This window comes from Netta rufina (genome assembly GCF_964035555.1).
Source record: "Netta rufina genome assembly, chromosome: 5".
Classification (NCBI taxonomy): domain Eukaryota; kingdom Metazoa; phylum Chordata; class Aves; order Anseriformes; family Anatidae; genus Netta; species Netta rufina.
In genome coordinates this window covers 48,193,207-48,207,351 of record NC_140128.1, presented here as the reverse complement: position 1 = coordinate 48,207,351, position 14,145 = coordinate 48,193,207, and the positions used below count along the sequence as shown (strand labels likewise).

The 14,145-nt window shown below is 36.4% G+C and overlaps 1 protein-coding gene across 5 annotated transcripts in view; it reads left to right on the top strand.

The window, feature by feature from the left end:
* The window catches only part of TTC7B (tetratricopeptide repeat domain 7B), a 136,575-nt gene that overhangs the window by 108,471 nt on the left and 13,959 nt on the right, over nucleotides 1-14,145 (top strand). The window lies entirely within an intron of this gene.

The window sequence follows — 14,145 nt, the reverse complement described above, 5'->3', positions numbered from 1 at the left end:
AATGAATTATTTCATTGCAATTTGTGGTACTGGATTCTGCAATCTTAAAGAACTTGTATGGCTGCTCCATAGCTTATGAGTTTTAGATTTCTCTTGGATCCATTTTCTTATTAGCAAGGTACATTTGAAAACAATCTTTTGTGGCTTTTTATTCTCTTCTCTGCCTGTTGGGCATGAAAAGGATCTGGAGGCAATAAGTATTTCAATCCTAACAGAATTCAGGAAAAGAATTTATTTGCATCTGCCTAATACTCAGAGCCATTGGGAAATAAAGGTGGATCGTGGCAGGAGAAGAGTTAGATTCCGTAGTCTAGATGAAATATCAGTCATTCTAATAACTAATTCCTGACTGAAAGCGGAATTCTGCACATTGATTAATTACATGTTAATACCTATTAATTAATGCTATGTGTTTTCTTTGATTTTTGGAAGACAGATAATCAGTTTTGCCCTCAAAGAAATGTGGAGCTCTAATAACAAAGGTGCCTTCCCCAGTAAATAAATGTATACATATTTTTATATAATTATACACACACACATATTTTATATATACTGTCCTTACTATATTGGAAAATTTCTTTCTCATTCTGGTGTTCTTTTCTTTAGGATAGAGCAAAGTAGAACAGCAGCAGTCAGCTTCTTCTGCCCAACCTTTTTGTTTAGTGGGATAAGCTGGTTTCTGCCTAGGTGCTTATGAATTATTCAGAGAGATTTCTTGTGCATCCCTGAGGGAAACATATGAGACAAAAGATCAGACAGGAAGACAGCACAAGAAAAGTTTTTTGTTTCACCTTTTCAGCATTTCAAGATATTTGAGCCTACTGACAAATGCTGAAAGGTTAATTTTTCTGAAGAAAGCTGGCAGTCAACCAGTGCAGTTCAGTGAAAATGAAGGCTTATGTTTTTCTGGGTTTCTTTTGCTCCTCCTCCCCTTAATAAGTAGTCTGTAAACACCCAATTCTCTTCAGAATAACTGAGAAATGAGCTAATATGAGAGTCCTGAGAGATGAAAAATACTGCGTTTCCAGTCTGGATTCTATGTTTATGACCTTTTCAGTTTGAGATGGCTGTGTGGAAGCTGGAAGAAATCCATTTCATTGAATTGGCCAGTCTTTTCTAAGCATTCTCATAATTTAAAATTTTGCTTTTAAGAATCTTTGTCAATTTCTCTAGAACTTTTTCTGTATTAAGTTATTATTTTAAATATATGCTGAAAGACTTATGCTGCTTAAATACAAACATTGGAGATGAACACTATTAAAAATACTAGTCAGTGTAATTTGATAAAGGGAAAAGTACAGGAATTTGTATTCATCTCATCTTTTGACAATTGCAAAAATATTTTTAGGAGGATGTTTACAGTGTTTACTCTTGTTTGTGAGTCTAGATGAGTACCTGTACATCTCAACACTTTGATTTTGTCTATTCACCTATTTATAATAAAAAGATGTAATCTTAGTGGCAGGCAAGCTATAGTAGCAGTGCTGTGGAGGTACCAGACTCTAAAATAACAGCTGAAACTTTAACTTAGGATTCTGAATACAACTATTATAAGATGACCATCAGTTTAGGAATCATAGTTCTGTGGAAAAAGAAATGTGTATTTTATATGATTAATTAGATATTTTAAAATGATTTGATATGGCTTTCTAGTAATGCTTAAAAAGCAAAATAAAATGCTACTGTTTCAGCATGCTGCTTTAGAGCTTATTTTTATTTAATAAGCTTTGTTGAATTTGTTTTGTTGTTTTCTGTTGTTTGGTCTGTCTCTTTTTTTTTTTTTGGCAAATATCAAACATAAGTCACAATAACTTTATTTATAAAATTCAACAAGAAGGAAATAAGATGTAAGGATGACACAAATTCTAACTTGTAACATACGTATCCGTCCTGATGTCTTCAAATCAAATACTGGAAATAGCGAAACTTGAAATGAATTTTTATTTATTTTTTTCTTTTAATTTCAATTTTAGATTGAGTAACATTTGTAGCTCAGTCTAATTTGAAGTTAAAATTTCCCGGTGTTAATGTGGATCTTGATTTGAGATGCTGTGTGTAGCTGCACAGAGAAGAACAATAACAGCTTGTTGCTAATAGGTATGATTTCTCTTTTGTAATCTCTTTTTAAAGATATGTCACTCTGCTAAGAAGGCTGATAATTTAACATCCAAAGATTATTTTAAATTTTGAATCTTTACTGTCTTTCAGTACAACTTTTTTTGACCAAAACTCTGTTTACTACTTACTCCCAAACATAGTCTGCTGAAAAAGCTCCATCATAAAGTGCTAGAAGGATGTTTTAATTGATATAATCTCATTTGCGGAATATAGGAATTTTCCTACAGCATAGTATTCTAATTCTGACTAGATTAATCCTTCTGCAAGATGAGAGTTAAGTGCTGGTTTCTCCATCCCTCCCAACATGCCCCAAAAGAACTGAGCAATCTCAGTTGTCACCTGAAAACATGAATACGCATAGGTTCTTAGAATTGGTCAATGTTTGTCACATAAATAAAGCTGTTTACTAGTTTGTTAAGGATAGTTTGTTAGTTTGTGTTTTTTTTTTTTGTTTTTTTGTTTTTTTGTTTTTTTTTAGTTTTATGATTAGCTTGGCTTATTGGCTACTGTCTTTTACGTCCCTTAATAGCATTTCAAAAATTGTTATCAGTGCTTTGCAATTTCAGAAGTTTGACTTAATTCAGGGAATTTCAGGAGTTATTAATCTATAGCCTACATAAAATATCTTGAATTGTTTCTTTTTTTTTAAAAAAAAAAAAAAAAAGTAAGATTATCTTATAAGAGATCACATTGCCTGTAAAAAATAAAATACTGTCCGTCAATTAGAAACAAGCCTCTAGGAAAAGAGGGAAGTACCTGGAGTAGAAATAAGAATTACTGGAATAAAGAAAAACTGGAGAACTGAGCAACGGTGTGAAAATTGGAGCAGTTAAGAGTGGTGTAAAATGTCTGCTCACCAAGAAAACAGTAATGATAAATGAGAGGGTTTGGTAGGAGAGGTTAACTCCTGCTAATATTTGCCTTGTTAGTGAAATGCCTAAAACAGCATCACATGAAATATTGGGTATGTGATTCAAGAATAAAGGAAAATCTATTTAGCTGTATTCCGTCCTTGTTCACTCAAACTTCTTGGGAAACTGGACCGATTGTGGTTACATTACATTACATAAAGTGTGAGAGATTCTATCAGAAACCTGACTGCAGAGGGCAGTGTGTTTGTGTTCATGCTCCTATTTCAGTCCCTTCGAAACTGTGTTTCTAGTTCAATCAATTGAATAACAGCAATAAGTTCCTTCAAAGAGAAGTGTTAAAATTCTCTTGAGTTGCTTCTGCATCTGAATTATTCCCGATGCAGTTAATGTTTAGATCCATACGTTCATTCGCTGTATTCTGTTAAACAGTTTTCATTTTTAGATTTACCTTGTTCTCAGTTCCAATTTTCTACCATTTGTCATTAATTGAAATTTTCTCCAAGCCTGGGGTTTTACCATCTTGCTATTGAACTAGATCTAACTCTTGCAAGATGTCAACACTGAAGCAGTAGCATGTCGATACCAATTAGCGTACTTCACAGAGTGTAGCAGCAATGCATTTGAACAAATGCAGCCTCCCTTCTTGTTTTTAGGGGTTGTATAATGAATGTGCTCTGGGAAAACAATGCAAAGTTGCATTCCAAAGATTTGAAATACTTATGTTTGTGTTCTGGGTTTCAAACCACTTTTTATCTAATCCACTGAAATTTGAAATGTTATGTTTAATGATAAAATTGAAAAATGATGTTTCACACTTCTGTTGAATGTCGCATGTACTTGGTTGTCACCTGCCCGATTTTGGCCAGAATGGATTTCTTTGAACAACTTTCTCTATTCTCCCTGCTCTTTATCATCACCTCCAGATTTCTGCATTACTGCTGCCTTCCTGCTTTTGTCATTGTTTTCCTCCCTTGTGAAAAAAGAATAAACAGTCTTTTATCTCCTACAGTCAGAGTGCTGTTGTGGAAAGTCGCCCTTACTGATGACGTCTGAAAAGTCCTGAAACAGGCCATCATTCAGTAATGCCTGAAAAGGCAATGAATATTTCAACTCATTGTCCAGGAAACAAATCTACATATTCTCTCTCAGGCTGAAAAATCCTTAGCTAAATGCAGCTTTTACGTGAAATAGTTTCTCTGGCATCTGAATATCATTATAATCCTAGAAGACTCTAGTATTTTTTTTAATATTAAGTAATTCATTATAATACTTGTCAGTTAATCCTATTAGTAGCTTAGCTTCTAAGAGCATAAAACTGAAACAGAAAGGGTGAAATTACTTGTCCAAAATTACTCAAGCAGAAATAAGTTTTCAAAAATCATTATCTTAAATAATTACATTTTCCACTCCACACTGTTAGATATCTGTTAAAGTTTTCTGTAATTATATGTAAGTCAGATCTCTTAAAGCTTCTTTAGACTAACTACATGTACCTTACCTCTCATTTACAAGTATATTGTTATTAATTTCTACCTACATTCATTTTCCAATCCAAAAAATACTTTGCCAGAAAGAAGCCGAGCAGAACGTATGGATAGTATATGTTTGTGAGTCTGTGTTGACTGAAAGAAAGGAAAAGCTGAGAAGATGGTAGAGATGTGAGTTCAGACCCTATCTGAATGGATCAGGGGAACTCAAGAACAGAAAAACTGAACGTTATCACCCAAATTAACTTTTTTTTTCTTCCCTTCAGTGAGGCAGTATTCTCTAGTATTTATTCTTCCTTTCCTAACAAGGACCTCATTTGGGAAATGTTCACTCAGTCATTTGATTTTCAATGTAAGGCTATTATATTATAAAAATTGTTGGGTTAGACCACATAGACTTGTCCCAAGGACATTATACTGATCCCTGTGGGTGTTTTGTGTTGTAACTGATTACTGTAGAGCTAAATGCTAATGGTAAATCTTAGTGTTCATTTGATTTGCTTTTCAACTGCATCCTTACGCACGTAGTGTTTGAAGAATTAAGAAATAATGGCAATCAGTTGTTAGATTTGTTAGTAAAATACTGTGGGTTTGCCATCCAAAATGTCTGTGCTCATCCTGGGAACTGTTGTCCTGAAAGTGGTGCTTCAAGGCTGATAAAACATACATGTAGGTCTTGATTCATAAAAGACAACAGAACTTTCTTTTCACCTTACCTGGTGTTAACTCCAGATGGTTTACAGCAGCTGTAGCAGGAGTTGGATATTCCAACAAGAAAATACCTCCACACTTAGATGCTTTTCACCATCTATCTGAGAGTGAGCTCTGTAAGGGCTTTTCATCAGGTTCCAACTTGAGAGGTGTCTGTGCTGTCCTCAGCTGACAGCCATTTAAAGAGGAATACTGCACTTGGCTTGAATCAGTTGTTTAGTTTAGACAACCTGAAGATGCAAAGATAATGTAATTTTGTACAGCATGCACTGTTGTACTGAAAGAAACTGGAGTAAGATGGGCCATATAGTATTTATGGAAATCTAGGTAAGGGTTAATTTACTCTGTAAATCTTTAAGTGTTTTTTAGATCTATTTTTAATGAACTTTCCCAAGATTTTTATTTCAAAGGTGGTTTCTTCCTGAATTAAAAAGTGGTTATCTTTCTCTTTTTAGTTTCTCTCCCTCTCTATCCCCCCTGTCTTTCCTTATTTTTATTACAGTAGAGATTTTTGCCTGGTACACTCAGCTATAGCTTTTTCTTTTTGTCTGTTTTCATGTTATCTCTGTGGTAGATTTTTCCATGTTTTATCAATTCAGGCACAGCTTACCAGAGGCCGTTTTATCACTTGTATTTGTTCCCATTTTTAACAAACGGAAAAATAATTAGTGGTACACCCTGGCAGGAGTAAGGGATGCTTTGGCTAGTGTAGCTCCTCTTTAGTTGGCAGGTCACGAATCATTCCAGTGTTTTTGTTGCGTTGTGTGAAACTGATAAAATTCCACCCATCAGATAACTCATCACAATTTGCTGTTGCAGGAGGTCTGTCTACAGTGTGCAGTATCACTCCAGAGTTGCTTCTCTCCTCTTGGTAGATTTTGAGGTTTGTTTTCAATTTTCAGAATACAAGCAGCAGGACGTTGTTGATGTCCAGTGCAATTTACTCTTTCTTCCATGCCTTTTGCTGCATTACTGATAACATAAAAGAGGATGGAGGTAGGGGAAAAGCAATACAGATTTTTACATGTGGAAAAATACTACCGAGCAAGACTAGTGTAATAGAATGAAAATATCAGTAGTCTCTAGTAATTCAGGAGCCCTTATGTCAGTGAGGTGCTAATAGTTGCTCTTGATATTTAAGTTTTTCCTGGTTAAACAAAGAATAAAATGGAAACAAGTGGATGTCTGGAAGAATTTTGAAAATGTGTGCTTTACCCTACTATTCTCTAGTCTGTTACATCCTTTTTCATGTGTACTTGATAGTCCCTTTTTGCACAGACCTCAGAAATACAGTTTTCATTTTTTGTGTATGTAATTACCTTTTGATATGAGAACTGCTTTGCAAAACACTTTCTAAATTAGGTCATTCTGCTGAAGAATGTGCTGGGCTAATTATGATTATTTTGCTTCCCTGGGCATTTTTGTGCTTATTGAATTTATTAAAATACTACTTTATAGCTGGAGCTAAGAACTTGCCCAGCAAGAAGCTGTGTGGCACCTGGTATGCATCGCTGTCTTCCCTGTAGTCTCGAAGGGCTTTTGCTTCTAGGCAACATCTGGCACCTAATAATCAAATTTCGTATAATTAATACGTCATATTGCCCCCAAAATAAAACCCCCAAAGGATATGGGACAGCGTGGAGACAGCAGCTCTCCTTAACTTTAAAAAGAGAATGAAAAGGATATTATTTTCTTTTTTCCTGAGAAAGGTTGTTGAAGAATTTTTTAGGTAAGAACTCATCAACTACAGGCAAACATTTGAAACATGAAGTCATTTACCCGTGTTCTTTTCTTTTTTAATGTGCCATGTAACTTTGAATACTAGTGAAGTACAATTAAATGCTACCACAAACAGCAACCAGAATGAGACAAAACACTTGAGGTGTATTTTCAAATACCTAGCATAGTTGGTAAATGCGTATGAGGAGCTTGCAGCGCTGAAGCCAAGTACCTGGGACCTAGCTCTTTAGCCAAGTCTCTTACAGTAAAGTATTACTGTGAAGTTGCACAGGAGTTACCAGTGCGTGCATTTGGCTATAAATCTTCTGCAGTTCTCAGGTGCGTTTCCAGTGGGCGGATGAAATTATCTTTTGCTTTTTGCTTTACATCCGTCTCAGAGTCTTGGCTTGTTTTGCAATAAGCCATAGTCAAGACAGACTTCACTTAAGTCCAGAAGTTACCCAATCAATTATAATTGATTAAAAATTAATCAATTATTAATTAATTAATCAATTATTAATCAATTAAAAAAAATCCTTTTGTTCTGACTGGGAGCTAAAACTACATGTTTGTAAAAATGGAGCTTTATTTCATCCTCATCAAGCAGAAACTGGCCTACCTTAGTAAAAATAAAAATGAAAAAAATAGAGATCTGGAAGCAACTGTCCCTCAACCTTTATTTATTTATTTATTTATTGCCAGGGTTATGTCAAGCAGCTGCATTGCACAGATAAGTTGTCTACACTGGTAGAGTTTTCTCTGCAAATCCTCAGTCTGGAACAGTCTTTTTATCTCTTTATCTCTCCAAGTCATCTCATTTTAAATTTTATTTGAAGACCTTTTCCATTTACTGAAGCTCTATTTTCCTGCTAGTCAGTGCTGTATTTAGCAGTTCTTCTCCTGCTCATGCTTATACAGTTTAAAGATGAGGTGAACTTTGCACTTTGGAGTCATTCAACCAACTTAGGTATGAAAATGATAATACAACTTCTCATAATTAGTTTTCTTTAAACATAGACTGCATTTTCTATTAGCCTCCTGGTTTTAGGTTCAGTTAAATAATAGGCATTTAAATGTAGTGCCAGGCTGTTTTTTTGTTTTTGTTAGGATATTTTTACCACAAGTGATCAAACTAATAGGAGAAAACAATTATTTCATTGAGTTTTAACTCCATGGGAAAATCTGAAGCATATTTCATCTGACTCTGAAAACTGTATTTCTTTCTAACATTGATTGTTATTTTTCCATTATTCTTCATACTAGAGTATATGTTTTGGACGAGAAGTAACAAACAGTATGAAGAAAGTTAGGAGCAGCTACTGCTCATCAGAAAGCTGCCAACTCCTGATTTCTCAGTAGGGCATAGGAAACATACTGGTCACCTTAGGTACTGCAGCAGTCTCTTTTCTCACTAAAATAACACCAGTGTTTTCTCTGAATAAAAGTGACTGCTGTCTTCTCTTACTAAATTTAGGAAATGGATGACTGGTCTTTTAAGAAACCAGTGCACCCAGAGTGATGGACTGCAGGAGCTCCTTACTGAAAGCCACTGGATAACCTGCTTCTGTGCTTTAACTTCATTGCAACCAAATTTCATCAGCACTCTTGATATGTATGTGCTAAGACCATAAATTAAACTAAGATAGGGCTTGAGCCCAAACCTTGAAGTCTACTCATCCTTCTCCAGTAGCAAGCTGGTTCTTAACTCATTCTTATATTCCATACCACTTCTAGTTTGGCTCCTTTTCCAGTACCCTGCTATATTGAAACTTTCATGGAATCATAGAATATCCTGAGTTGGAAGGATATTGGAAGGATCCACAAGGATCATCAAGTCCAACTGCTGGCTCCACCCAGAACCACCCAAAAAATCAGACCATGTGTCTGAGGGCATTGTCCAAACACTTCTTGAACTCCAGCAGGCTTAGTACTGTGACCATTGCCCTAGGGAGCCTCTCCCAGTGTCTGACCACCCCCTCCACAAAAAACCTTTTCCTGACATCCAGCCTGAACTTCCTGTGAATTTACTGAAATCAGACAATTAGTTCCACAACATTTATTTTGCCTTCAATTCCTCTAGGTAATCAAATACTCTATCAGGCTAGCTTAGTGTCTCACCAGTAATAAACACATACTGTGCTTTATTCCACTTCTCCCTGTTACTGCACTGCTGACCTTTCCTTCTTTAACATTTGTTCTAAGGTGTTGCATATAATTTAAGAAAACCTAAACAATCATTTTCTTTCTGATGTACAAATATATATTACTTTTTGGTAGTAAAAATGGCTCCACTATTAATTTGCTGGCCATTTTTAAAATTTATTTTGTATATCTTTTCTGTCCTTTTCCAGGATGGAGATAATCTAGTTCTCACAATTTGATTATCTGGATCTCTTTCACTTTTTTTTTTTTTGGTTCTATGCTGGCTTTGAAAAAGAATTCCTTTCCTTCTATTGCAAAAGTCCGGATGCCTTTTTTTTATACGGTTTTCTGCAGAGCATAAAGTATCTTTTCATGCTGTTGCTATGACGGGATGCGACATTAATGTCAACGCTAAAGATGCAAGCTGATATCTTGGTAAACTGGCACTGGTGCTGTACGTTTGGTGTTGTGAAACAGTGGTCTGAGGTTCAGTTTGTGTTGGCTTAATTGGTTAGCGACTGAAAAGTCAGGTCAACATTGCAGGCATCTATTTGAAGGCGTATTAATCTGACCATGTTGAACCTGGATGCTGGGTAAACATGTATGAGAGGCTCTGTTGTGCAGTTCATTTGCCTGAACTAGTTATCTATGTGCAATAGCACAAGGATCAATGCTGTCTAAAACCTAGACCCTTTCAAGTTCTCTGCCATCTGCACGTAAACATATGCGCTGTGCTTTTGATCCAAGTTCACCACACAAAACACAGAGCAGATTTAGAGCTTTTAATGCCTTTAATGTCACTTATGTCATGGTAAGCTGCATGGCTGAACTGATATGAGTGGGAAAATATATCATGAGTGGGACAAAGTTGTTTTGGGCTTTTATCATTGCTTTTTCAATCAGCAGTGAAATGTTGATCTGCACCTTTTTTTTTTTTTTTTTTTTTTTCGATAGTATAGAATCACAGAATGGTTTGGGTTGGAAGGGACCATAAAGACCACCCAGTTCCAGTCCCCCTGCCATGGGCAGGGACACCTCCCACCATACCAGGTTGCCCAAAGCCCCATCCAGCCTGGCCTTGAACACCTCCAGGGATGGGGCATCCACAGCTTCTCTGGGCAACCTGTGCCAATGCCTCACCACCCTCTGAGTAAAGAGTTTCCTCCTAACATCTAACCTAAACCTACCCTCTCTTAGTTTAAAGCCATTACTCCTTGTCCTATCACTGTATTCCCTGACAAGGAGCCCTTCTGCAGATTTCCTGTAGGCTCCATTTGGTACTAAATAGTCACTGTACTAACGTGCATGGATGTTATAGAGGGCAAAAAGACAGGAGCTTTTTAGTTAATCAAAAACATACAAAACTAGTCTGTAAGCTCCAAGTGCCTCCTTTGCACTTTCCATCAGCTAAAATCTTGTCTCCTACACTATAAACTTCTACATTGTTGTGCCAATAGCTGATTGAAATCTTCAATGGAATATTTGGTATTTGGTCTCATAGTTGCATTTCTAGTTTCAGCTCTCTGTATTTTTAAGCATGGATATTTAAGCATCTGAGCAAGTTTAGAGAAGTGAAAATGTACCTGGCCACACTGAGCAACTGCAGATGGTATGGCAACTAAGACACTTGGCATGGCAGATTGACTATTACTGTAATAGAAGACTTACTGAAATCACTTCAGATTTAAAAAGTTAGTAAAAGTCTAGATATTTTTAAATGGTTACAGTATTTGTTTTCATAAGAGCTTAGAGTGGTTAATACCCTGTTTCCGACTATTTTGCTCTGAAGTACGTATAATTTATTCTTAGTCAAAAACAAGCTCTACTGTTAATCAGTGAAAATGATCTTTTGGTAGTTACTGCCTTCAGATGTAGTTTAAGCGAAGGGATGTGTGGCAGCTCCTTGATAGCCATTTCAGCTCGTGCCAGTTCAAATGAGACCTTTGTCTCAAATTCATTGCAGAACTTTTAATACTCTTAAATAATGAATCGGTCCATTTACCTACATCTCCCTTTCCCCCAGCTATCCTCTTTTCTGGAAGATTTTGTCAATGTTATCTCAGATTTGCTCGGTGAATGTAATATTTTCCAAATCATTGCAGCTGAGATAGTTGATGAAGGAAATGGCTGTCTGGATAGCAATCTGTTTCAGAATTATCTGTAGCATCAGTACCTCGATAAATATTTGATCTGGTTTTGAGAGCTCAGTTAAACTTAGCACACTTGTTATAGTGGAGGCAATAAACTCAAACTACTTCCGTAGATCTTTGGTTTTTATCTTACATTATATTTTGGTGGAAAGTTGAAGAAAAGCTAACTTAAAACCAGCAGTAAACGTGAAGTCTGTGTTTCTACGGATCTGAAGGAAAAAGAAGTGCTGCTTTCATTCTAATGGGTTGTTAGTTTTCCCCAGATGTTCTGTGCAGGTCTGTGCTTTGATGCACTCCCCTGTCTTACAAATTGGACTCCTTCCTAGGTTTGAGCAAAGTAGACCTAAGTCTCTTTCTACGACCTTTGGGGAAACTTGGAGGATATTATAGCCTCTAACGTGAACTGGTGAGCATGTCTATAACTCTGCTTAGTTGCTCATGAGCAGGATTCAAAGAACTAATGTTATAAATCTCCTTTTGGGGTTATGTTATTAGTGTGTTCATGTATTTACCATTATAAGCAACATGCATAATTTTGAGTAAAACTTCTCAGGACAGCTTTTCCCTACATAGTGGTAATACCCTACCTTAGTTTTGTAAGACATGGCGATCCGTAACTCTGTGCTTCCCCTCTGTGATTAGTGGGAGGTAAGCTAGAGATGGCAGTTTAATACCTTGACAATTCCTAAGTTTGTCAAAATGGTTGTAAATATTAATTATTTTCCAGATGCTGAGGTTGAATGTAGTCTTATAGTCTGTGTTGTTTTAAAATGCACTTACTGGTGTCTCAGGAAACTAAAAAAAGCTTTGTACAAAACAGTATATTACAGCTGCGCTCTGCCAACCTGCAATCTAAGTGTGTAGTTTGTATGTATCTAAGATGTAGACACTTGATTCTTCCAATAATTTTTCTAAATACCTTGAATTATTACTGTATAATATAAAGAAAAATCTCAACAGTTTTAAATGCTTCTCTATTACCCCAGGAACTAAACTTCATAAAAGGCCATTAATGGTTTTTATGGATATATCTGAAGGTAACGTTTCAGATCAGGTCTTCTCCAGGTAGTATTTCGCTGATCACCTCCTAATCACCGGTGCTGGTAAAAGATCTGTTGAAGCTCAGTGCAGCCTCAGCCACTGATACGCTGTTTAAATCACACACATTGAATTTGCTATTTAAGACTGATATGCTAAGGAAGTCACGGTTACCAAGTCATTGTTGTTTGTATGTGTGTTTTTCGGCTTTTCCTTCATAACTTCCAAGTTCTTCTGCCAATTGCATCTGGACAGAAGACTGAATCATCTTTAATAATAATAATAAAATTTGGGATACCACAAGTTATATGAAAATAGAGGCAAAATGAAAGACTACCAGGGCTGCTATGTGTTTTCAAGTATTTTATAACTATCAGGAAGTATGCATGAAACTTAGCATTTCTAAATTTTCTGCTGTAGGAACATAAGGCAGTCATTAGAAGATCAAACAAGGCTTTGTTATGGTCAGTGATCATGGATCTAGCTGCTAAAATTTAAAAAATTATTCAAGAGAATAACATAATGTATTCTCTTATATTAGTTTGCTTAGCTGTATGACTGCAGCATAACATATTTACACAAAATAGTGCATTGTGAGTGTTTCAAAGAAGTATAATGCAGGACCTTATCAGTAAAGGACTATGGGAAGTGGGGAAAAAAAGGTCAGATTCAGTGTGTGTTCTGTAGAATACACAATGTGGAAATAGATTCAGAGCTCTAAATCTACACAGACCAAAATTGTGTTAGGTAGTGCTTTGGGAAAAATATTTGCCTACTGGCCAGGTAAAGCTGACCTACAAAAAGAGCAGACTGCTTTTGCCTTGGTTTCTGAATTAAAATTCCTCTGCTAGAAAGAGGGTTTTGGTACCTTTAAATAAGTTACTGGAAACAAAGATGTGGTTTTAAAAGTATTATTTTCTCTCTTGAAAACAAAGCCCTTTGTTTTCTAAATGGGAGGGGGCAAGTAATATCTTAAAGCAGATGTTGCCAAGTGGTAACAAATGTTCAAAGAAGAGCAAGCAAACCCCTATCAAGACCCATTTCAATTTCCAACTTTTTTCGTGGTCTGTGTTACAGTTCATCCTGACAGCTGACAATAGCTTCTTTGGGATTCTGTCTGGATTTTAATTTATGACTGTTTGAAAAGTCATAGCCATAATGGCATAGGAGCAGATGGCATTATGAGGGTCACAGACCCGAAGATTTACCGGAGGGCTATGAAATGCTATGACACTACTGCAGTCTGTGATGATGCTTTGTCATGTTAATTGGATGCCTAGCCAGAAGTTGGGAGGTTACAGTTGCCAGAAATATCTGTTCTTGATGTCAAGTCTAAAACAGTCTGAAACGCTGACAGATCTATTAAAATAATTGATGCATCAAACGTAATTTCCTTTAAAATTGTGATATGATAGCATGAACAGCTGGTGATCCCTGTTGAAAACAAATGATGTAGCTTTAGCCTGGGCATCCAAAGTCATCTTGCTGCCTTCAGAATTATACCCTAAGCTTCAGAAAATCATAGGAAGTTTTGTTAGTAGGTGCAGTCTTCCTGCAGCGTGCATTGCATTTGATTTAATATAACACTTGTATCTGAATATTTTTGCCTAAGGTAGGATTCATGAATGTTTAACCAGTAGCTGGTAGGAAATGTTTGTATCTCCCCACACTCAGTGGTTGCCTTAAGCTCCCGCATTCCCACCTGCCCACCAAGCCCACGCTGCTGCTGTAGCTCTTAGCCTCAAAGTGGAAGCTGCCACTCGGAATTTCAGCTCAGCGCTCGGTGAGCATTAACTTCCCAGTTTGCTTGTTCGGATCGAATCATAGCCTTGTGTGGGAGTGCCTTTCTGTCATTCTTGTGTTCTCCCTGCCAACTGTGCTCCAGTGAACTAGAAAAGTGGCTCAAAT